The sequence below is a fragment of the Hyaena hyaena genome, unplaced genomic scaffold (genome assembly GCF_003009895.1).
Source record: "Hyaena hyaena isolate Hyena2069 unplaced genomic scaffold, ASM300989v1 scaffold_1971, whole genome shotgun sequence".
NCBI lineage: Eukaryota > Metazoa > Chordata > Mammalia > Carnivora > Hyaenidae > Hyaena > Hyaena hyaena.
The window spans coordinates 62922-88344 of record NW_024082607.1 but is presented as its reverse complement, the minus strand read 5'-3'; the positions used below and the strand labels follow the sequence as shown (position 1 = coordinate 88344).

Here is a 25423-nt window from a genome sequence, read left to right as displayed (position 1 = left end):
CACACACACATGTTTCTCTAGGGTAGATATAGAGGACTGGGATTGCTAGGTGAGGGATACGTACATTTCAGTTTTAAAATTTCTCAGACATAAAATGTGCTCTTGTTAATTTTGACGTAGTGTTTACATCAGCTGAGATAAACTTACATGTTGATTTTATTCATCTCTTATAGTGTTAAGTCCAGTATGCCAGTTTTGTATCATCTACCCATACTATAAACATATAAGCATCTTGTCATCTTGGGAAATAATTTTTTAAAAAATTTAAACACACCAGTCAAAGGAAGAGCTTTGTGGCCACCACCAGAGACCTGGATCCCACCTAACCCTCACCGTATTCTCCTAATAGACACTCTTCAGGCTCTATAGTTTATCTGCAGCAATCCACCAGTGATACTCTTATCCTGCTCATTTTTCATTATCTTATCTACAAGAATATTGTGGAGGACATTTGTCACAGGGTTAACAGATATCCAGACACACACTGTGTGACGTTGCCCTGACTACTCATTCTAGGGGGCTCGTCACGGAGGAGAGTAAGGATGGCACACATTGCTCCAAGGCAAGTGTCATTTAGAATAGGTCTCAGTAACACCTTAATGAGCAGTGTTTTTATGTACTTCCATGTAGGAGTGCATTCAGTCTTGAAGATGTCAGGACAAAATAAGCTATCTGTCTCCAGATTGCCCTTCTTACCTACATGTTTCCAAACCAGTTGGTCTCCAAGGGAGACTTTATCCAGTGGCAGAGACACAAGTGCCTTAGTGATAAGCTCAGTGCTGAGGGTTGTATTCCCAATGTTATTCAGGCTCATTTGTCTGCTCCGACACAATATATGGAGGTGTATTCACATGGACATACCCATACTCACGTTGGATGAAATACTCACGTGCATGTGTATGTGCACCAACTGATACACAGCCATCTGCACATGTTTTCTCTCTCTGGTGCTCATGGTAAAAGGCCTTCTCTGAGTCACAGGCCTAACTTGCTTACTCTGCATTATCCTAGAGAAGTATGAAAATGATGGGGTAGACAAATTTCCAATTCACTTTCATCTGGCTTTGAAATTCATTATATGAATGCCACAGATAACGTTCAAAATGGTAGTGGTGGTGGGACCAGAGTGCTGGTGTGGATGAAAGAAGACAGAGGTAGCATGGATCTCCAAACTTCTTCCGGGACAGGTAGGCAGTCACACGGCTACAGCTGCATTGGGCAACAGCTCTCTGCAGTTCCCTGCTCCCAGGGCTGGTTGTCCTTCTGGAGGCAGGCGGCTTTGGACTTTTCTTTGAGGAAAAGATTTCATGTTGTGTCATTTTTAGGGCACCCAGGATGGAAAACATAACCCCAAGTATCTATGATGTAATCTCATAGGGAAAAGTTGCTTCGGCTTTTTCTTACTATAAGTAGAAATTCTGTTTCCCTTTTTTTTTGTGCTTTAGTGGGCTTGAACTATCAAAGGCTTCTGGAAAATTTATAGCCAAATAGATCTCCTGCTCTGATCCCAGAGCAGGCTTTATTTTGTGGGTGGAGTGGTGGTGGTGCCTGTCCTGCTTCACTAGAGAAAAGTGGAAGGAACAAAAAATATTCCTTTAACTCTTGATGTTTCTTTTTTCTTTTCCCTTAAGCTGATAAACAAAAGATAAAAAAAAAATATAGTGAGAAATGATACAAAATGAGTAAACTGCTCCCTGTTTGTATTCTGCAATGTCCTTTACCCTGGGCAAGGCACCATGCTAGGCCCTTGGTGCCTGTGGCAGACAGGAGGAGTGGATGGGCTATAAAAATACATGATAATAAAATAAACTAAGACCTCTTTCCATAGGAACTTATAGTCTAGTGATGATAGTCTGCGGATAGCATGGATGTGATGATTGACCAGTGTTTCTCTGAGTCAGACTGATACTCAGATAAATACACCATCTTTATAAAGAAGGGTCTACCTTTTGTTTTTCCAGGTCATGCAAAGCTACATTTATTCTTCACATGTAGGGACAATGAACAGAATCTTAGGCTCAAGGCTTTTGTTGCTTGGTTCAGGTTAAACAGACCCACTCTAGGCAAACCTTTGTTCCCCTCCAAGAGTCACCCTTTCCTTCTTGGCCTGGGCTACACCCACCCACCTTTTTTCTTGAGTTACTGCTAGAAGGCAGCAACTACTCCTCAGACTGAGTTTTTGGAGAGCAGCCTGGGTGTTCAGTCCTTCATGTATTTCCAAGCATAGTCCAGGGTAATGCACAGAGTTGGCACCTAGTAAATACTTGTTGAATGAATGAAAGCTGCTCTTCACCTGCGTCTCATTTATTTATCCATTTACTGAACACATATTTACTGCACGTCTTCTCTGTGCCAGGCACTAAGGATACAGTACCTAGTTGAGGAGGTAGACATATAGACAATTGGAATAGAACATGATACTGAGGATGTACAAGGTGTGATGGGTGCATATGCAGGGACACCCAGCCCAAATCAAGGAAGCCTTCCTACAGACTGGGAGAATTAGCACAGAAAGCCAGATGAAGACAGAGTGGGAAATAATGTCCCAAAGCATGGGAAGAATATATGCAATATTCCAAAGGGAAGAGAGAGTGTGGAGAGTGAAGGCCAGGCACATAATCATAATCATAAACACATATATAATATTCGTTGTGTGCTGGGTACTTTTCTAAGCACTTTACATTTCTTAACTTATTTAAAAACTATTAGTTTCATCGTCATTTAGGTTAAGTAACTTGATCAATTTTATACAACTAGGAAGTGGTAGAATTGGTGTATGATGTCTTGGTGGTGATAAAGCAGTGAAGTCTATGTGTGGGCAGCGTTGAGCTCCAGTGGGAATCCTGGCATGCTGTTGCATGTGCATAGGTGCTGCTGGTGGTAATCTGCTTAGAGAATGTCCAGTTAAGAGTGTCTGGTTAAGACTGACAGGGCTTCTGGGGTATCCTAATTATTGAATCTGCTTTCATCAGGCAGATGATGAGACTTTCCCTTGCCTCAGTGGATGGTTTTATTGTGTCTTGTCCTCTGTGGATAGACTGCAGAGGAAATGGCCTCAACTACCTGGAGGGGATAGACGTGGGCAACAAAGAAAAGTTTCACCATGGATGAGCAAATTGCATTCTCCATTTTTATCCATAAATGGGGAGAAGCAGCAGGAGTGGTTTAAAGACCTCTACCTTGAAAGTGGATGATCTGTGTTCTGGGGCTAGGCCAGTGTATGATTGTCGGGGTTCTAGGTTGTGAGGGATGGGGGATGAAGAAGGATATTTGGTTAACTGCCAGCTCAGCCTGTAGAAAATGATCCTGAAAAGGGGTGGAGGTATTGGCTCTGCTTTTTCTCTTCCAAGTTTAGAGATGGGTAATCCACCCCAAGTTGTCAGCGCCGCGGGCCTTGTGCAGCCCCTCCTGGAGGCAAGTCATGTTGCCTGGGTCTCTGCTTCTAAAACTTGCATCCTTCCCCCATGGCTTAACCATGGCCACCTCCTCTGAAACCCCACGGGCAGACCCTGCATGGAGAGGCGTCCTCAGCAGCCCCCTCGCTGCCTGCTGCCGGTCGCACAGGAACAGCACTTGAACTGCACACTGGTGTTTGGAAAAATTAATGCTTTCAAGATGAGCTCCGCACAGTCTTAGCATGTCTCTCTCTCTCACCAGCTGAAAGAAAAGAAGCATTCTTAGACAATTACTCCCTAAGGGAGCCCAAGGACTGGCTTTGTTTATTGAGTGTTTTTAGTTACAACATGTGAAGTTTTGAGATTTTTTTGGTTTGAGGTTTTTTTTTTCTCCCTATTTTTGCTTGCAGGGATAGGAAAGATGAGTGAATTCCCAGTTAATGGGGCACTTGGACTTTGGAAATGGGGAGAGGCCAGTTCTCATGTGGGCACAGTTGCTGAGTTGTTGGATTAAGGAACTCGATAAGACCTGACAGATGCATCTCAGACTCAGGACTTTTCTCAGGCCTGCATTGTACCCACATGTTCAGAGCCTTCCATCTGCAGCGGATGGTTTGCGGCCACACCTCCACCTGTTGTTGGGGGCTCCTTCCCCTTCCTCAGACTCACCACACCTTCACCCTTCTTTTGATAGATATGGCACTTAATGACACAGTCACACTCAGCTGTCACCCCCCTTTACCCTCAGCCACCCCCCACCACCATCAACTCCCCATAACCAAAGTCTAGTACTCTACGTAGAGATGGTGGATTTGCAGGTGTCAGGGACTGTGAGTCAGAGCCACTATACGAGGGCAGGGATGACAGGCTGGATAAATTGCACGTTTTCGGCTCTTCCTGCCTTGTCCTGGCAGGCGTCACTAGCCGATGGCACCACTCTCCTCATCCCTCCTGTGGATGGCCTCAGAATTTTTCTTGTCCTCTTTGTGTCGAAGATACTTATTAATGGAAAGGGAGAGGTAGTAATTTTATTTAACACAGAAGCTCTGGACAATCACTGCCCCTTGGTTCAAACTGGAACTTGACATGAGACTTAGTTGCCATCTCTGACCAAAATCCCACAGGTTGTCTAAGCGGCCACTAAGTGAATGGGCTGAGAAGTTGGGTTTTATTGACTGCTGGGGAAGTTCATGGAGCTGCTGTCCAGACTGTGGTAAGCTGGGGGATGGAGCAAGTGGGAGACGAACAGCATCTGCTGGCCAGTGGACAGGTACGTAAGTCCAGGGAGCTGGTTCTTATGAGCAGTGGGTTCCCTGGAGACCATCTCTCATTCCAGATCCCGTGAGTGGGGAGTGAAGAGGAACTGGCTGTCCTGGCCCTGAGGAGAGCTCATTTTTCCAGAAAAGGTCTGAGCTGCTCTTTTAGTCAGGCTGGTTAATTATATGCCTTCAAAATTACCAAAGGTAAGAATGCTGATGGTAAAAAATTAACATAACATAACAACATAAAATTTTATAAAATACAGTTCTCTAGCCATCCTTCTCCATTCCCCAAGGTTAGCTGCTGTTAATGGTTTGGTTATATCCTATAAGAAATCAGTGTGCTGGTATCCATTCTCCTAGTGTGTATGTGTGTTTATATACCCATATCTGTGTTGATACAAGAATAGGATAATACGAATTATTTCAAATTATTTTGCAGATTGTATTCTCCTACCCAATGATATATCATGGGCATTCTTTCATGTCACTACAAATAACAACTGCTTGTTGTTAATTTTTTGAGGAACCTTCACACTGTTTTCCAGAGGGCCTGCACCAGCTTAGATTCCTACCAACAGTGTAGGGCACCAACAGTGCCCATTTCTCCACATCCTCGCCAACATCTATAGTCTCCTGATTTGTTCATTTTAGCCACTCTGACGGCGTGAGGTGGTATCTCAGTGTGGTTTTGATTTGTATTTCCCTGATGAGGAGGGACACTGAGCATCATTTCATGTGTCTATTGGCCATCTAGATGTCCTCTTTGGAGAAGTGTCTGTTCATGTCTTCTGCCCATTTCTTCACTGGATTATTTGATTTTTGGGTGTGGAGTTTGATGAGTTCCTTATAGATATTGGATACTAGCCCTTTATCTGATATGCCATTTGCAACTATCTTTTCCCATTCCGTCAGTTGCCCATTAGTTTTAAGGATTGTTTCCTTTGCTGTGCAGAAGCTTTTTATCTTGATGAGGTCCCAGTAGTTCATTTTTGCTCTTGACTCCCTAGCCTTTGGGGATGTGTCAAGTAAGAGATTGCTGCAGTTGAGGTCAAGGAGGTTTTTCCTGCTTTCTCTTCTAGGGTTTTGATGGTTTCCTGTCTCACATTCAGGTCCTTTATCCATTTTGAGTTTATTTTTGTGTATGGTGTGAGAAAATGATCTAGTTTCATTCTTCTACATGTTTCTGCCCAATTCTCCCAGCACCATCTGTTAAAGAGGCTGTCTTTTTTCCATTGGATACTCTTTCCTGCTTTGTCAAGATTAATTTGCCGTACATTTGTGGGTCCAATTCCGAGTTCTCTATTCTATTCCATTGGTCTCTGTGTCTGTTTTTGTGCCATTACCCTACTGTCTTGATGATTACAGCTTTGTAGTAAAGATATAGGAGATCTGTATAATGAAAACTATAGAAAACTTATGAAGGAAATTGAAAAAGACACAAAGAAATGGAAGAACATTCCATGCTCATGGGTTGGAAGAATAAATATTGTTAAAATGTCATTACTACCCAAAGCAATCTACACATTCAATGCAATACCAATCAAAATTTCACCAGCATTCTTCCCAAAACTAGAACAAACTATCCTAAAATTTCTATGGAACCACAAAAGACCCTGAATAGCCAAAGTAATATTGAAGAAGAAAACCAAAACAGGAGACATCACCATTCCCAGACTTCCTCTAGCCTCAACTTTTTCTTAATGTTTTTTAAGAGCTCTTTGTACGTTAAGAGATATTAATCCTTTGTGTGGTGTATTGATGCAGTATAGTGGATATTTGTCTCCTAGAGTATCTGTTAACGTTATTCATGTTTTTGCAATTTTATCTATTCCTTTTTTTTCCTGTGAAGACAAAAACCTCCACAATTCACATTGTTCAAAAATTAGTACAGTATAAAGAGGTCTTTATATGACCCTATGCTTGTCTACCCATTCCCTTCCCCCCATAAGCAACTGTCAGTGTTAGTTTCTTGCTAAACTTTCCAATGTTTCTTTTTGCAAATATAAGCTAATCAGAATCTATACTTATTTTACCCCTTTCTTATCAAAAGCAAGTGAATACTAACTATATTGTCCTATGCTTTGCATTTTGAACCCAAAAACTATGTCTAGAAGATCTTTTCATATCAATTTACAGAAAGCCTTGTCATTGTTATCCAACGGCTGCATAGTATTCCATTGTGTGGGTATACCACACATTGTTCAGTGGGCTTTTTAGACTTTTTTGCTTATGCCTGCCCTAAAAAAATATTGAAAATTATATACCACCCCGCACACGTTTAAGATGACATGAAACACTTTTTTTTTTTAAATGTTTTATTTATTTCTAGGAGAGAGAGAGAGAGAGAGAGAGACAGCGTGAGCAGGGGAGGGTCAGAGAGAGAGGGATTCACAGACTCTGAAACAGGCTCCAGGCTCTGAGCTGGCAGTCAGCACAGAGCCTGACACGGGGCTCGAACCCACGAACCGCGAGATCATGACCTAAGCGAAAGTCGGACGCTTAACCAACTAAGCCACCCAGGTGCCCCAACATGAAACACTTTTTAACCATACATTTAAATGGTTGCAAATCATGTATTTTCTAGCATATTGTATATCAGCTTTTAATATATTTTCTCTAAACTTTTGGAGCTGCAAATTTAAGGATTAGAAAAGGCAGCTCTTCTTGTCAAAGGAAATAACCAAATCAGACATATTTACTTCCTGTCAGAGAAAATCTGACTTCTTTTTAAAATGCAAGCAAGCATGTTAATTAGACACCCTCTGTGACAACCCTGTCTTCAGGATTCTAATTCCAAGATAGGTAGATAAAAAGATACAGTCCTGTCCAGTCCAAAAGCCATACTTTTGCCTTGTAGATAAAATAAGGTACAATCCTTTTCAATGTTTCGTTGGTGATTTCATCCAATCCTGTGGCTTTAATTGCTCTCCATTCACCAATGACTCCATTTTATCTATTACACCCTGACTGGCTACCCCCAGTCTTAGTGGCTTAGGACAACGAATTGTTGTTTCTCATGATTCTGAGGGTGGATGAGGCAGTTCTTCTGTTTTACGTAGTGTCTGCCAGGGTGCTTGGATGGCTGAATGCTCCACGGTGGCCTCACTGTCACGGCAGGCAGTCAGTGAGGGCACGCCTGGGACTGGCTGTGTTCCCATCCCAGGTTTTTGGTTCTCTTTCACGTGGCCTTTCCATGTGGCTTGTGTTTCTTACCATGTGGCAGCTGAACTCCAAGAGCAGTTTTCTTTATTTCTGACTCCATCATCTTAAGAGATGGAGTTTTTAAAAAGTTAGGTGAGATAGTTCAAGGGTCAAAGTTCAAAAGGTTGTGAACCGATATACAGTGAAAAGCATTCCTCTCACTGGTATTGTCCAGCCCTTGTTTTCCTTAGGTGATTTGCATATCCATACAGAGATTTTTAAAAATGCCTATATAAGCCAATGTATTGAGTTTTGTGTCTTGTTTAGGAAAACCTTCCCACCCTAAGGCTATAAAAACTTTTCTTCTTCTTCTTTTTTTTAAGGTTTATTTATTTTTGAGAGAGATCTTACAAGTATGGGGGGCAGGGAGAGAGGGGGACAGAGAATATGAAGTTGGCTCCACACTGACAGCAGTGAGCCCAATAAAGAGTTCAAACTCACAAACCATGAGATCATGACATGGGCTAAAGTCGGACACTCAACCGACTGAGCCACTCAGGTGCCCCTAAGAACTTTTCTTCCTGAAGTTGTATAGTTTGTTCTGCTTCATGGGTGTCTTTAAGTAGGCTTTCCTGTGTCCATGCTGTAAGGCCAGACTGATGGGCTTTTAGGGAAGCCACATCATTGGAGGACCTGGAAACTCTAACACGGAACTCTATAAAGTTTCCCACCTGCTCATTGCTGAGGGTCATCCACATCGTTCATACAGGCGTAGTTAAAGGATTTTTCATACTTGAATCTTTCTTGGAACTTTCTTTTAAAAACTTTTTAAAAACTATTTATTTTTGAGAGGAAGAGAGAGAGAGACAGGCAGAGTGTGAGTGGGGGAGGGTCAGAGAGAGAGGGAGGGAGACAAAGAATCCAAAGCAGGCTCTAGGCTCTGAGCTGTCAGCATAGATCCCAATGTAGAGCTCGAACTTGTGAACCATGAGATCATGAGCTAAACTGAAGTCAGATGCCCAACCGACTGAGTCACCCAGGTGCCCCTTTCTTGGAACTTTCTAACTTGTCTTAGAGCAGAGGGAAAAAGCCAGATGAATTGGGGGCAGCTGGACACAGAAGATAGGAATCTGCCCCTTCCTGGCAGGTAGAGAGGCTGGGGGATTTGGTGTTGTGACTTGTCTCTAACTCAGGACTTCATAAGTGACATTTGGCTTAGAGTTGTCCTCAGTGTAAAAACTGATACTGTTTTTTTACTGGTTTATCTGTCCACTTAGGTTGTATGCAGTGAGAATTTCAACCTGATGTGAGCTTTCTTCTATTGTAGAGAATGCACTAACTTTATTAAGCACTTACCACATGTTATTTTGTTTTTTCCTCATTAAGGTCAGTCCAATTTTATAAGATCAATCTTATCTTCATCCAAAAGATGAAGAAACTTAGATGTACGAAGTGATTTATGTCAAATTACTCATCTAGAAAAAAGGGATTTGAAATTTGGGATTTGAATGCAGTTGATCTGATTCCAAAGCTCAGGCTCTTTCCTAACACCTAGAAGGCTTCAAATTAGCAGTATAAACATATTAGAAATAGATTATATATAGATTTATGGGAATTAATTATTTTTTTAGAACCATAAGCAGAATTCATTTGCTAAAATCAAAGTAATCATGGCAACTGATTCTTTTCGTTTTGAAAATAAAAGCCAAGAAAGAGAGAATTCAAATTGGCTAGTGTGTAGCTACTCTTGTTATCCATCCTTGGGTGGGGGGGTAAGGGTATTCATGTGAGTCAGATATTCTGATGTGATAGTGGGTTACCCTGTGGAACACTCACAGATTATAAATTTTCCCCCAAATAAAAAAGCCCATTGGAATATAGAAAAAAAATGTTTAGTTCTAGATACATGCTAGCCAAAATTTAATATTTCTTTAATAGGACAATGGCTCTTTTTGATCCTGTTTAACTTCACATTCATTATTATCAATCTCAGTCATTATAGCCTGGTACCTGTTTAGCCTGGTTTTATTGGGGGGTTGTGGGGAGAGGGACTATTTGGAAAAGTTCTTGTAGGAGACGGTGAAAGCATGGGATAAAAAGAGGAAAGAGAAGGGAGAAAATTCTCCACAGTAGGGTTCCCTGTGAGGTGTGAGATTTCAACTGTGGTGACTGACAACTTAGGCTTTCCTGATTCTGTGTTGATGAACTGTGAGAATTAAGAGATGAAAGGAATGGTTAAGAGAAACCTCATCAGGATTAATGGACCCCAAGCTTAAGGTGGCCTGCAGTCTTTTGAGTCATACCACCTCTCTTGATGGGTGAAGAAACTGCTCTTTGTGGAGGTAAGATGGTGGCACCACCCTATTGGCTGTGGGAAATAGGAGATAATAAAGAACCCTCTGGATTGACTACCTAGGCCTCTTGGGTTGGGTTCTGAGGTGTTTTCTCCACCTATTTATTAGCTTTTCTTTTTTGTCTTCAAGGAGAACTACTTTATAATGTAGGTGCTGTAGAGAAGACAACCTACATTATAAAGTAGTTCTCCTTGTCATGTTTTGAATAGGAAATGGGAGGTCACGGGGGTGAGTTAGGGAGAACAGTGGAGGCACCAGCTCCTGTGAGTTGCCTTCATCAGGATGGCCTAACAGGCAAATTTCTGTGAGACTTAGGGAAGATAGTCATGGATCCTCCTCCTTGCCTCCAGTATCCATCCCCACCTCTGCTTATCTAAGGTCTGGACTTCCACATCCTTCCTTTTTTTCCCTTTACAATGGAATAAATTTGGGGCAGCTGGGTGGCTCAGTTGGTTGAGAGACTGTCTTCAGCTCAGGACATGATCTCATGGTTTGTGAGTTCTGGCCGCACATTGGGGCCAGCTCTCTGTTGTCAGCACAGAACCCACTTCAGATCTTTTGTCTTCCTCTCTCTATCCCCTACCCTGCTTTCTCTCTCTCTCTCTCAAATAAATAAACATTAAAAATATCTTTAGCAATGGAATAAATTTACTTATCATTGCAGATAATAATTTATACAAATTAAGCTCTTTGTCGTCAGAACATGTACATATACAAAAATCCTCAAAATAAAATGTTAATTTAGCATCTCTGGTGATGGTAGAAATACTCCATGTTATTTTTTTCCATTTCCTTTTTTAAAATTAAGATATGATTGGCATATAACATTATATTAGTTTCAGGTATACAACATAGTGATTCACTATTTGTATATATTACAAAATGATCACCGTGATAAGTCTAGTTAACATTATTCACCACACATAGTTACCTTTGTTTTTCTTGTGATGAGAACTTTTAAGATCCCCTCTTAACAACTTTCAAATATGCAATACAGTATTAACTATAGTCAGTGTACATTAAATCCCCATGACTTATTTATTTTAATACTAGAAATGTGTACCTTTTGACCACCTTCACCCATTTGCCCTCCCCCTACATTCTGGCAAACATCAGTCTGTTCTCTGTATCTATGGGCTCGTGTTTTTTCCCCCTTCTTCTGAAGCAATATCTTTTGCCAAATGTAAATACTCCCCAAGAGCATAAATGTAAAGATCTCATCATGAAGACCTTACAGAGGATGTGATTATCATGATACTTTTCACTTGCCTAGGATGATAAGCTTTGAAGAGGCAGAGAAAGAGGGGATAAATCTGGCTCTTGGGGCATGGGGCAGGTGGTTTTGGGGGTGGTGTGCTGTGGTTGGATATTCAGGGCAACATGGGATTCTGCTGACTGGTTGAATAGGGGAAGTATAAATACTCAGAGTGGTGTAAGGGAGGGATTGCGTTTCCTCCATTAAACTGTTTGGTTTAGAACCTGATGTGGTGAAAGGTTGTGTGCAGTCTTCATGAGCTAGGGCTCCTCAGCCAAGGGATAGTTAAAGATCTCAGCAGAGGTTGGAGGTGAGCAAGGATGATAACAACACAAAAGCCAGGGCAAGGCAGGGTAATTAGCTTCTCCCTTTCCCTCCTGCTGCCTGGCCTGATATTTGAGGTGACATTTAAAGTTATTGTACAGATGTGCGGTGGAGCCAAGGCAGAATGAATGCTTTTTTGAGCCTGTGGAGAGATGAGGCTGATGATTTCTCAGCCTCCTAGCTGGCAGCTTCTCAACCCCTCTGTTTGGTTCCCTCTAATGGGCCTTGGGAGGTAGGACCTCCCTTTACCATCCAGCGGACTCTAGTCTGCTTTGGGACTCAGAATGTCCCTGCCTACTGGACTCCTAGGCTGTGTAGGGAGATGGGTACACTCTAGAATTCAACCAGAAGAGTTAAATGAAGTCAGTGTGTAAGAGAGGAGAGCTGGGGACAGAATCATCTGGGGAGCTTGTTAAATATGCAGGCCTCTGGGAGTGAGGCTTAGTTATCTGCCTGGATAACAAACCCTCTAAGGTGATTCTGCTGCCCATTAAACTTTGAGAACCTCTGAGGTAGAGAATGAATGGGGTTAGCTGGAAAAGGCCTCTTGGGAGAGGTGGACTTGAATTTCAGTGTGATAGGTGATACTTGTCATAGGTGCTGTCTTCAGGTGCGGACCTAAGGAGCCTGTTCACCTGGGGACACCAGGCTCTCACAGGAGAGATTGGCATGGGTCCTTCCCATCCCATGGATGGTGTTGCTGAGAATGTGCTGCCACAGGCTCATTTCAGCACTTGGGTGCTAATCGCCAAGGGGACAGAAGTGGTGTGGGAGGTGGCTGGGGATGATGTCTGGTGGAGTGTTAGATTCATGTTGCAACTGAAGCACAGCTTGCAGGGCAAAATGGCAGCCTGATGGAGCTCACTTCCTGGGGTGCGGTGGGGGAAGAACACGGTGTCGGCAGATTGTCTTCCCTTTGGTATGCCTACTTTGATATGGCCTACTTTGTGACCTCCTGGCCTCCACTTGTGTGATAGCCCCATGTGTCCAAGGAGCTGGCCAATGCTGCTGTGGGATTGGTGGTCACTGTCCCAGGAGATGAGTGGGAAAGATTTGGGACATGACTGGTTCTCTCCTCCCTCTGTGCTGTTTGCCTTCTGCTCCATACACTATGCTGGCTTTATCTGATCGGGAACACAGTGTTTTCATGTTGGGGCGGGTGGAGAGATGAAGAAAGAACAGTGCCAAGTTAAGAAGAAGGAACAGTGAAGAGAAGGCAACATGTGTATAATGTGACGTCGAGTAACCAGTGATCCTCCACATGGGCATCAGCCCTCTGGAATGGACAGGCTGTTGCTGGCCTAGAGATGCTACTTGTCCCTGGAGAATATGTCCCTGTAGCCAGGTAGGTGGGCTGGAGGGACCATGCCAATCGGAATGGCCATGCTTGCTTTGATCATGAGGAAAGAAAGAGCCACTGAGGAAGCTTTGTTTAAAACAAAACTTAATAAAGCTCTGTCCTGGACAATACCCTGTGCTTTCTAATTGCACTGCAGCTAAATGGCAACTCTCAGAGTTTCTTGGAACATTTTATTCAACTTCTGGAGGGGCTGCATTTATACTAAGGCTTATGAGGCTCTGTGGGGGTTGGAGAAATGAGCAGTGGTGGGCCAGGGAGCTCTAAGGAGCCCAGCTTGATAGGTTAGAGCTGGTTTTAGTAAAATTTCTGGCTGAGTGGGTTTATCCTGGGCCTGACCCAACAGGTAATGCTATGTTTCTAGGTTCACAGTTGTGTGGGGGAGGTGCTTACACCCATATTGTTTTTTAACAGATTTATTCCCTTTTTCTTTTTGAAAACCAGGCTATGTGGAATTGCTCTTGATTACTAGGGGGAGGGGAACAGGGCTAACTGCTTTCTTCTAGCCCAAGTGGGACATTGGAATACTCTTGTTCACATCATTCCACATAGTCACTGGAACTGCCTTCCCACAGCCTATCGCTGTCTGGGTCTCCTGCATGGTGGGAGAGCCATGTGTGCCCCTCTCCTGTCTCCCACCTCCCCCCGATTTCAGCTTTCTCCCAAGTTGTGTTATAGAAAGCCCCCTTTGGCGTTCTTATCAGGAGATGCCATCCCTTGGCAGCCACAGCCAGGAGCTAAAGAAAAGGGTAAAAGTTCATTAATGAGGCCGGCTTACCTCAGCCTGTGCTCATGGTGTGTCAGCAGTGTCCTGGAGGGGCATCCTGTTGGGAAGCAGCCATGTTTCCCCAGTCCCTGTCCTAATGTGAGGGCTTCCATTGCTCTAGGAAAGATGTCACAATTCCTCAGGGAACATTCCAGAGCCCCAGAAACTCTCTTTGGGAGGACACAGATGGTACATATCTCTTTCTCAGCCCAGCTACCTACTAGGCATTTGACTGTAAGCAAAGTTATTTAACCTCTTGGAATGTAGATTTTCTCTTCTGTAGACTGGGGAAAATGATCCGTATCCTACAGACCTTGTGGGGCTGTTCAGAGAGCCAAAGGAGATGATGGATATGAAAGTACTTTGTGAGCTAAAAAGTACTGGCTACACCTGAATGATGGATTTTATTGTTCAAGAAGGAAGGGGGAGCCTCTGGGGTCAGTGCACTGCTGTCTGGAGAGAGGAGGGGCTTGCATTCTTGTGTTAACTACAGGCTGGAGTCTTGTCCATTTAAGGTAATAACAAAATAATATTATTGGAGCCTGAGAGGTGGCTTTCGGGCAGTCTGTCTGCGCAGTCCCACTATTGCCCTTTGAGAGGGAATCACGGTGCTGTGGTGGTGCTGGTGCAGGGCTGAGGGGGTGGGGATGTTGTGTTTGCGCTCACTTTCTCCTCTCCCTCCTAGCTCTTATCCTGTCCTCCCCCCAGCTTCCTCCGCAGTCTGAGTTCTGTCAGAATCTTTGGCCTATCTCATGTCAGAGAACTAAAGCTCCCAGGAAAGGAGGACTGAGGGAGGACTGCTCCCACCAGCTGCGCAGTGAAGACCAGGAGGCCTGGGAAGCTAACATTTCTGTTAGCACAGTGAGACGGCATTGCTGGTTTGGCTTCAGCTGAAACAAAAGCTGTGATGGATGTGCACATGGCTGCTGGGTACTTTTTAGGCTTAGAGGACAGAGTTGTCCCAGAACCTAGAGTCCCCTTCAGTTTCATTTCTGTGAGTAAGACTCCCAGTCACTAGGGGTGCAGCCTCATTGTGTAGGTGACCAGTCCACTGTAAAATGGACTCCCAGCAGGGCAAGCATGGGGAGCCCTGTCATCTTCCTACAGGCTTTAGGCAGCACGCAGGGACTGAGGCGCCACAGTGCATTCCTCTCCTTGCCATAAGAATGAAATTGTGTGGCATTCCCAGACTCACTTGTCTGTTCATTTGTTCAGTAAGTAAGTAAGTAACCATACACTTGCAAAGTTCAAGTCACTGTGTGGAGTACACTGGGGAACACAATGATGATTATGAAGCAGTTCCTATCTTCATGGAGTTTATGATCAAGTAAGGCAGCAGAGTCGTAGACAAGGAGAAAGTGAAATGGAATATAAAGGGGAAGACTAGAGACAGCTGCCCAATATGTGATATTTGAGTTAGACATTGGGAAAATCAGAGGAAGCCATGCTATTGGTGGGAAGAGCAGGAGCAAAGGCAGGGACGTGGGAAACCATGGGATGTATGGACATGTGGGAATGGAGAATCTGTCATGAAGGAGAAGGGTTGAGAGGTAAGGAGGATGAAGGCTTGAGCACTGCTCTCCACAGAGTGCTATCCCAGAAATGGCACATTCTTCCTTTCCTGGGAACCTAACAATATTTCTGTGGGGCAGATGCTTTTCTCTCCAGTTTATGAGGAGGCAGCTGGGGCTAAGGGAGTTGAAGAAACTTGTTTAAAGCCAGAGAACTATTAAGTGGTAGCATGATTTGAGCCATGACTGTGTGACTCCAGAGCCCATGCTGTCTCCGCGATAATAGGATCCACAAATGGACACAGGGAGTAAGGGTCTGTGGCCCTTTTCTGCTTATTTGGGTCTGGTATTCTTGGTCAGGAGTGTCTCTTGTCCCTGTGGAGGAAGGCAATGAGGTTCTGGGTCTTTTGGGCAGGCCTTGGAATCCTGGATGGATGAGTTCCTGGCTTCCCTCCCTAGTCCCATTAGGGGAGCTACTGGCCTCTGGTATGAGAGGCAGAGAAAGCCAGGATGGCGAGAGATTCTGGAATGAAATTTAAGACATGGCCTAGAATGTGGATTTTCATTCCAAAGACCATCTCTAACCTTGCCTCTTTGTGACAGCCCTCCCTGGCTTCCCTCCTCCCGCATCTCTGACCTCCCCTTGGGCCCCTGCAGACTAGGTCTGCACAAGGCGGCGGTGTTCTGCACTTGTTCCTTTGTTGCTGTGAAACGGCTCCGGCACAGTCAGCCTCTGTGTGGGAGGACTGGTGGCTGTCTTCGCAGGCAGGCATTTGCTCAGAGCAGGTTGCGTATGAGCCCAGCATCAAGTAATTCCGGCCTCCTCGAGTCGAAGGTGGTGGGATGAGGCTCTGCTGAGGGACTGGCTGTGAAGGATGAGTTCAGGGTGGGATGACGGACCGCTTCTGGGACCAGTGGTATCTCTGGTATCTCCGCCTGCTCCGGCTGCTGGATCGAGGTATTCTTGTGTGTGTGTGTGTGTGTGTGTGTGTGTGTGTGTGCGCGCGCGCGTGTGTGCGCACGCGAAAGAGAGAGACAGAGGCAGAAACACGCACATGGAAAGACAGAGCGTGGGGAGCAGGGAGCAAGAAGAGAAAGAACAGGGAATGAAACAGGCGAGTAGCCAATCCATGGAAAGTAAAGAAAGGCTGTTTTTCTTGGGACATTTGTGACCCAGCTGGGAATTGGGAGCACAGGGCCATTTGGGGAGTATTTGTATATCAGGATCTCATTCTCGCTGTTTTGTTTTGTTTTGAATCAAGCTCCATACTATAATTAAAGAGAAGTTAAGCCCTGTATTGCAGGGCTTTTGATGGATCACTTTGAGAAGCTGTGTAGCAAGGAAAATGGTCCCTGCAGCAAGAAGCTGGGAACAAACAGATGTAGGCTCAGATCTCAGCTCTGCCACTTACCTTAGGCTGATTTATGTGACTTTTCTCAGCTTGTTTCCCAGTCTGTAAAATGGGCTTGGCAAAGACCTATTTGCTGTGGAACTATTATTTAATTTATATCTATAAAGCACATAACATAATGTCTGGTGCACAATAGGTGCTTTGTAAGTGTTTGTTTCCTCTTTACGTGCCTCTCAGCATCATGGAGCTTTATAGCACCTGCGCTGAGGACAGCTCCTTTTGTGGATTATCTGTAGATAGAGGTGGTTCAGAATTTGCAGTCTGTGGAACAAGAAGGGAAAGTCAGTTTTATTCCCAGGTTAATATGACCTTAATACATTTCACCCTCACATATTAATGTGATTTAAATATCTTGATAATGTGATGCAAATTCAGATACTCTGCTGTAAGGAAAAGCCACTATTAACTTGGTTGAGTAATTTTAAAAATATTGAGTGCTATTTTTAAAAGCTTTGGCTCCTTTAAGAGGTTTTGGGAAGAATGAGATCAAACCCCTGATGGAAAAGATGGTCCTGGAGAAGCCCTGCTATGTACCCAAGGTGTATTCATCTCCATTGGGAACATTCTTAGGTGTGCCAGGAGGTCAATACCAGGTGGAAGCAGAAAGCTGCATAGAACAGGTGAACCAGAGCTCTTATCGGGGAGAAATCAAAGATGGAGGACACATGCGAAAAGCAGTCTCTCGCTGGCACTGAGAAACGGGCCAGTGGGAGCCCAGACTGGAGAGGAGATGAAAGTGTTAGGAGAGCCAGAACTTCTTACAGGTGGAGGTCATAGACTCGGGAATGGGGAAGGAGATCATAAGTGTGAATCTCCCTTATCTGTGTGATCTCAGGCAAGTTACTTAAACTCTCTGTGCCTCCTTTCCTTTGTTGCAAAAGGGGTGACGATGGTAATAATAGCACTGACCTAGAGGGTTGCTGTAAGGGTTGAGTGAGAAACTACAAGTGAAATATTTTACCCTGGTGCTTGGCATGAAGAAAGCAACCCTTAAATGTTAGTTTTTAATACCAGGACAGTTAATTCTCACTCTCCTACAAACATCCTGGGAAAAACAGGAACAGGTGGTATGGAATAACCAGGCGCTGAGAAAAGTCTAATTAAGAATTATTAGTGGCTTAGAGACAATTTATACTTACATGAATTAAAATTCAAGTTAACATATGATACTAATTAGAAGAAGAAATTAGAAGTTAGTGTATAAGGTGTAATAGTAATTTATTTTTATTTTTTTGAAAATGCTTGAATCCATGAATTGTAAATTTAGATTCAGGTTCTGGCTTCATTATTTTCCAAGTGTCCTTGAATAAATGGTTTACTCTCAAATGGAACCTAAGTTTGTTAATTTGAAAAATGGGAATATTATATCAATACCTATGTTATAAAATTTGGGGGAAATTTCTTGTGTTACTGCATGTAAAAGTGTCAATCATTTGGGGGCCCCATCAGTTGAGCATCAGACTCTTGATTTCGGCTCAGGTCATAATCTCACAGTTGTGGGATCAAGCCCCACATTGGGTTGACGGTGAGCATGAAGCCTGTTTGAGATTCTCTCTCCTTCTGTCTCTGCCCCTTTCCCCTTCTCTTGTGTGTGCTCACTCTCTCTTTAAATATATAAATAAACATTAAAAAAGAAAAGGAAAAAAGTGTCAAGCATTCTTAGAAATGTCAGGTTAATACATTTATGGATTAATGGATTAACCTGTGCCCCTGGATAGCAAAAGTTGGTTGCCAGAATTGTGTGTTCTTCCGTGGATGTTTTGTCATCATGTATGGCTGTAATTGAAAGTTTATGGTTTTTCATAAACAGTGTCTCTAGGGTTTTCCTTATTATGAGGCTTTAAATTAGTCCCTCCTGACTGTGAAGGGTATTTTATTTCCAGGCTTCTGGGATTGAGTGTTGATTATGCTGCCCAGTTCTGGTTAGTGGGTGTCCTAGTACAATACGTGCACACTTGCATCTGTATTCAAGCAGAAGTTTTGTATACAGAGTGTCCCTCTAGCAGCTAATGTTACCTAACATTGTGTAGATAGTCACATGATTTCGAGTGGCATGCTAGATTGAGATAACTCATGGGAGATGCTTGGTAAATACTCGTTGAGTGGATGGATGGATGAACTCGTCCTTCTGGGCGGTGAATGAAGTTCTCTTATATCTCTCCTTAATGTATCAGAATTTAGCTCCCTTCATCTGTTTTAGGATTTCATGTCATTTCACCCTCATTATTGTCATGCCTCATGTCACCTTGAAAGTAACAGGCCTCAGGAAAGTTAGAAGAGGATAAGAAATGAGAAGAGGAGGGAATTGATGAGCTTAGCCCAGAAAATTGAAATAATCGACAAGCTGCATGCCGCCTGAGTCATTCTCTTGGCTGTGACTGGGGAATACAGGAATCTGTGATTTGACACATCTAGGAAAGGGGAGGAAACAGAATGTATCATGGAGCGGAAATAAACTTTCCTGAGAAATGACAGTGCATGCTTGGTGATTGCAGACGAACCTTTTGTCTCCTCCATTATTTAAAAAAAAAGTTAAGGGCAAGGATTTTAAATAATAAAAGAGTTATTTTTTAGGGTTGTATCCTTAACTATGTGTAAGGATATTTTTGGTCTATAAGGACCTATATGATAATGAACTACCAACTTGCTTAGACATTGATTATTTTCCTGATTTATTTTGTTAATACCAGACATTGTTTTTACAGGGTTTGTTACTGGTGTTTGTCAATTCTGCTGACTGTGTTCTGTGCTTACAAATAGTGACTGAAGAGATGGTTCCTGTGGTAGGGACTGTTCGTGGAAAGAAAGGAGCTCATACAGATAAGAAACATGAGTAGTATATAAGAGAAGAGAAGTAACATCACTTTTTGTGGTTGTCGAGTTTTGGCATGTCCTTGGGGACCTGACATGTGAGGTGGGGGTTTACATTTCTTTGTTTATGTGTAATCATGTTGGAGTGAAAGAAGAGAGGGAAGACTGGTGGTTCCTTCTTCATAGGGCATTGGGCAATGTTTCCACTATACGGAATGTCTACTACTGGTGGTTGTGAGATGATTTTAGATGATTTACAGATGTCTCTGGAGGGTCTATTGCTGGTCACCACCTGGTGCTGTCCAGCGGACAATCTGTTCTGCCCAGTGGCTGCTTCTGCTGTGCCACTCCCTGTCTCCACCCCCACTTCATCCAACGCAGGCTGTCCTTAGCCCTACTCATCTCTCAGATCGCCCCTCACTTCCACCAGCCCTGCTTCAGTCTCATACTCTGCCCTGCCTTCATCTCTGGCTTCAGCCTCTCTGCTTCCTCAGCCTATCTCTCTCTCTCTAGGGCTTCTCTTCTCCTTCTTCTTTTCTTAATGTTTATTTTTGAGAGAGAGAGAGACAGACAGACAGACAGAGTGTGAGCAGGGGAGGGGCAGAGAGAGAGAGAGGGAGAAACAGAATCTGAAGCAGGCTCTAGGCTCTGAACTGTCAGCACAGAGCCCAATACAGGGCTCAAACCCATGAGCCATGAGATCATAACCTGAGCTGAAGTCGGAAGTTAACCAATTGAGCCACCTAGGCACTACCCTCTCCCTAGGGCTTCTTTAAGGGCACAGCTTCATACAGGCACTTACTACCTGTAACCCCATTCTCTGGCATTCTTCTGTTAGTCTCCAGCCCATCTCCAAGCTTTCCACTTTCCTCATCCCATGGCTGTGGCAGCTTTGCCCTGCATCCTGGGTCTTCTGCCTTTCCCTGCCTCCTGACTTGAGTGCTTTTCCCCTCTCAGGAACAACTGTCACCTTGCCATTACACCCAGTCCACTAGTTTCTTTTTAAAATAAATTTGAGTAAAATGGAGTTGATTTAAAATACTGTTGAGGAAATAACTGTAGGAGGTAATGGATATGGTGAAATGATGTAAGAAGTACATAAATGACTGATGTGTGGAAAACTTAAGTGATATTTATAAAGTGAGTTTGTAACATAGCTTTTAGATTGCTAATTTCTTCTTGGTGTTTTGTCCATATTTTGAAGCTACCACAAAGTGCTGTGGCTTTTGGACCCGAAACCAACTGATTCTTACTCCTGATATCCATGAGAATCACCCAGGAGCTGTTAGAAAATGCAGTGACCAGTTCCTTTCTTCCCACTACCAGCCCCAACCAATTAAGTTAGAATTGCTGGAAATGGGGCTGCATATTGGCACTTTTAAAGGCTCTGCAAGTGATTCTGATGGTAGCCAGGCTTGGGGACTGCTCATTGCCATCCTATAACATGGATGCCAGAGAGTAAAGGCAAAACTGCCTCTTTAGCAAAATAACAAAATAAATGAGAATATATGAGAATAGTAAACACAGGAGTAAACACAGAGATGCACTGAGGAGTAAAATATAAAAAACCACAATCTTTTGGGTAAAATTCATGCAGTTTTCTTTAAAAACTTCAACTGGAACCATTTTCTATCACTACCTAACAAAACCTTGACTTTCCTTATTTCTAGGAACAAACTTTGTCCTGTGCAGGATGTTGTCTGGCCCCAGCTTGCTTTGGAGTTTTGCTCTCTGTTCTGGCTGCCTAGGGCTTTGGAGATTGGGATGGCAGTTTGTCACTGCAGACACCAAATCCCTTTCATTCCTTCTGAGTATAGCCCCCAACAATTGGGCACTGCCCATATTCAGCTAGAATTCAAGAAAGAAAAATCCCTTTCTCCTTTCAGATAGATGGGCAGTGTGGAGAGTCACTTTCCATAAGCCTTCAGTGTTGGGCTGTAGTTCAGCCAGGAATCTACCTGTGTTTCTCACCAAAGTTTGCCTCTCCCTGTGCAGCTGTTCTTTCTTGCCTCAACCTCCTAAATGTCCTAATAGAAGAATTTACTCTGCTCAGGTGCAGTACAGGGTCAAGAGACAGCCAGCTCTAATGGCTGTGGCTCTCAGGCATCCTGATTGCTGATCTCATTCTTCCCATGCCTACAGCCCTCTTCCTGGCCCTTGATTTCCCATCACTGACAGATGCCCTGTCCGTGGTCTGCTTGCTGCTCAGTAATCTTCCCAGCTCTGGTTCCTGACTGGGTCAGGCTTGGTGTCTCTGCTTAGTCCATCTGCTTGTGGCCAATCCTTATTGACATGGACAGTAGGATAGCCAAGATCATGGACAAATGGATACCCATTTTGTTTTGGCTTGTCCCGCTCTTGTTAACTGTTGCATATACACATAGTGCCCAGCTTGATGTATAGCTTCTTTGTGCCAACCTTTATGACTTGTTCCTTCTCTACTATGGCCTGTGGGGGGGGGGGGGGAGAGAAAAGCACATAGCATGTGTATGAAAAGTGTTGGATGTCTCTCCTGCACTGGGAATTTTCTTTTTTTCTTTTTTTTCTTTTTTTAATAGTTTTTTGTCAAGTTGGTTTCCATATTGTACTGGGAATTTTCGAATTAGAGGAATTTAGGTTGTAATCACCTTCCCATTTGAGATGAATCTTCCTATAATATACAAAGAAGTTATTTTAACTTAGCTTTTTAAGTTACAAATATATATCTTTTATAGTTATTTAATTGGCTTTTGGCATTAGATCACTTCACTAAAGGGACCAAGTCTCCTGTCCAATAAATAGTTTGAACATAGCACCACTTGAAACACCATCCCAGACCATTCTTTGTTGCTCCACACCAGAATCTCCCCAGAAATCTCTGTATTTTCCTGTGCTTCCACTAGAAATGCCCCAAGTGTCTCCTTCTTATAGTTAATCCACATCCTCCCCCTTCTAAACCTTGAAGCTCCTGTGTCCTCCAGGAAAAGACTACCCTAATTAGTCATACCTGGTTCTGTTAGGAGGCAGGTGGGCACTTAGGTGCCCCTGATTAGGTGTTCCATGATACACAATTGGCTCCTGTGGGTAGTAACAGGACATGTCTCATGGGGTTGTTGTAAGCACTGAAGGAGTTAATACGTGTGGCAATGACTGAGTTGAAGAAGTGCTTGGTAGGTGCATGCTGTTCTCCCAGATTTTCCTGCTGTTATGAGCTTAGTTACTTCTGGGTGGGTGGGTCGGTGAGTGTGTGTGTGTGTGTGTGTGTGTGTGTGTGTGTGTGTGTATGTCGGGTAGGGGATCCTTTTCCTTCCACTGAGACTAGATCTTCTCTGAGTTTAGGTCCTTTCCTCACTATCTCTTTGTATTCTCCCCCATACACCTAGTTCAGGGTTGTTTCCATTAAATCACTTTGGCTAAGAGAGTACCTGAACTCTCTAGAGAATAAAGAAAGAATACTGATTATCATGGCATTGTTAAGGAGGAAAAAAGAGAACTATAATTATTTGACAATTCTAATATCTTATATCTGTGGGTCCGCAGTATGTCTCTTTGAGATATATTACTTTAGTCCCCATTTCTTAGATAGGAAGTAGGCTTATAGAGATTAGGTACTTTGCTAAAGCCACAGAGCTGCTAAAGCCAGGACGCCTGACTCCCATCTGGGCTGAGTTCTCTCTCTATGTGCTATGGTATAGGTGGCGAGACACCCACTTTCCCTCTAGCATACATGTGAAACTGGGGTTTCTGTCCACCTCTCCTGTCAGCACATACAGAGTATATCGCTGGGACATCTGGTCTGTGGTGTGAAATCACTAGACAAGATATATCTAGGCCAAGTCCTGGGGGAAGGACACCGATAGCTGTTCTGTGAGGTCCAGGTGTGGTGTTTCCATCCAGTGAGGTGGAGGTTACCGTGATGTGAGAACAGCAAAGCAGCGCTTCTCTGGGTGTGGCACAGCCTCCCAGGGCCTGTTCTTCTCTTGTGACATATTCAGTGATTGCTGATAGCCAAGGGGTAGTGAGGTTGCTGTGTCCCTGGATGGTCAGAACGCCAGCTAAATTCTCAACATAAGTGAGGAGTTTACCTTTCACTTAGCAGATGGAGGCAGCTTGTTATCAAAGAAATGGTCAAAGCAATAAGTATTGTTGGTATTATTGCTGGCAATAGTAGTCATATCTTCTAAGGGCCTAAGCATATCAGGGAGCATTTGGGGATAGTAAGTAGGCTTCCTGCCCTCAGAGAGCTTACAATTCAAATTCCTGAAAGACCAAGATCTATCAGTAATTTCTGTGAGTCTCTGTTGACCTCTCTATCAAATGATGGGTTGCTAGAAAGCAGATACCTTATAGTCGTAAAGTTCCATGGTTCTGTGTGGACAGTGCTTGCAATACCTGCAGTACCTATAATGTATCTAAATGGTGCTATCAGGTATTATTTCACAAGTGGGAGAAATAGTCTGAATGAAAGAAGAAATGTCCACTCATTCAACAAATATCTTCAGATGGCTTACTCTATGCTATGCCCATTTAAGGCTCTGGGAATACAGTGCTAAAGAAGATAGTATTCTTGTATTCATAAGACTTTATTGTCTAGTGGGAGAAGTAAACAATAACAAATGCTACAGTGGCAGGTAGGATAAAAAGGAGAATACTGAATTAAGCTTCAGTAGTACTTAATGATGAGGATGGAGGTCAGAGATTACAAACTTCCTGGATTGTCTGTGTGGTATGAGTTACGTTTGGAGAGATAGGTTGGGGCCACCTTGTGAAGATTCTTGCTTGCATGGCAGGTTAAAGGCAGATGATGGCAAGGTAGTAGCATTTAATTTAAAAATTTGCTGAACAATTTTTGCATACCAGGCAGTAGGGAATATAGGTACTGGGAATATGGTACCAGTGCCAGGTGCTAAAAATATGAATAAGTATAACATGATATAACATAATGCCCAGCATCTTTATGTTTATGTTTCTAGAGAATAGTTAGGGTAGGATTTACATGATTTGATTTATTGGCCTAAAAGTGATCATGAAATTGATATTAGCTCAGGGAAGACAGTATAGAGTGCAATGTGATTAGTATAGACTGATCTTGGAAAGTGTGCACATGGGGAAGCAGAATCTAAGTGAGGAGGGTATTCCTAAGGGTAGGAAGAGAGCCAAGATACACTAAATTCATGGGTGTAGAGGATAAAGGACAGTTAGGGATCCCCATTTGCAGGGAGGTTGTGCAACTTTGAGGAGTTCGGTGACAGAGGCTTTGGTGACTACTTACAGCTTTGTTTCAGGAGCCTTGGTGAAGGAGAAACCAGATTGCAGTGGGAGGAGACGGTAAAGATGAGGCAGCAGCCAGCACATATTGTTTGTTTGAAAAATATGTCAGAAAATGCAAGGTAAAAATAGAGTAGTGGTTGGTGGGACATTAGGGTCAAATGATGGTTTTTGTTAGGGAAGGGAGGCCTGACTGTATTTGAGGATGGGGTGGGGCCAATGACAGAGAGAAGTTTGAAAATGATATACAGAAATGGATTTATTAATCCATTCAATAAATATTCATTGAGCACTGACTGTGTTCCGGGCCTGTGCTATTTTCCGGGGATACAGCATGAATAAGGCATGAAGTCTTCATGAAGTTTACATTCTAGTGAGTGAGACAGATAATACACAAGTCCAGCAACAGTTGAATTTATAATAAGAGCCTGTGATAAGTGCTGTAAAGTGCAGCAGTGACCTGGAGGAGGTAGGAATGGATTGAAGGAAGAGTACAGATGGAAGTGGTAGACCGGAGGAGGGGAAAGCTTCCTCTGTTGGAAGGAGGGTAGAAGGAGGTGCTTAGGAAGCTATTTTTAAGTAGAAAGA

The 25423-nt window shown here is 43.4% G+C and overlaps 1 long non-coding RNA gene across 2 annotated transcripts in view; it reads left to right on the top strand.

Moving 5' to 3' along the window:
- The window catches only part of LOC120227048, a 128272-nt gene that overhangs the window by 49010 nt on the left and 53839 nt on the right, over positions 1-25423 (top strand). The window contains exon 1 of one of the 2 annotated variants that reach the window (XR_005527159.1): positions 16181-16323. The exons of the other annotated variant lie outside the window; for it this stretch is intronic. This is a non-coding gene — a long non-coding RNA (uncharacterized LOC120227048). Of the gene's footprint in view, positions 1-16180; positions 16324-25423 lie in introns of those variants that run through there. 2 annotated transcript variants of the gene reach the window in all.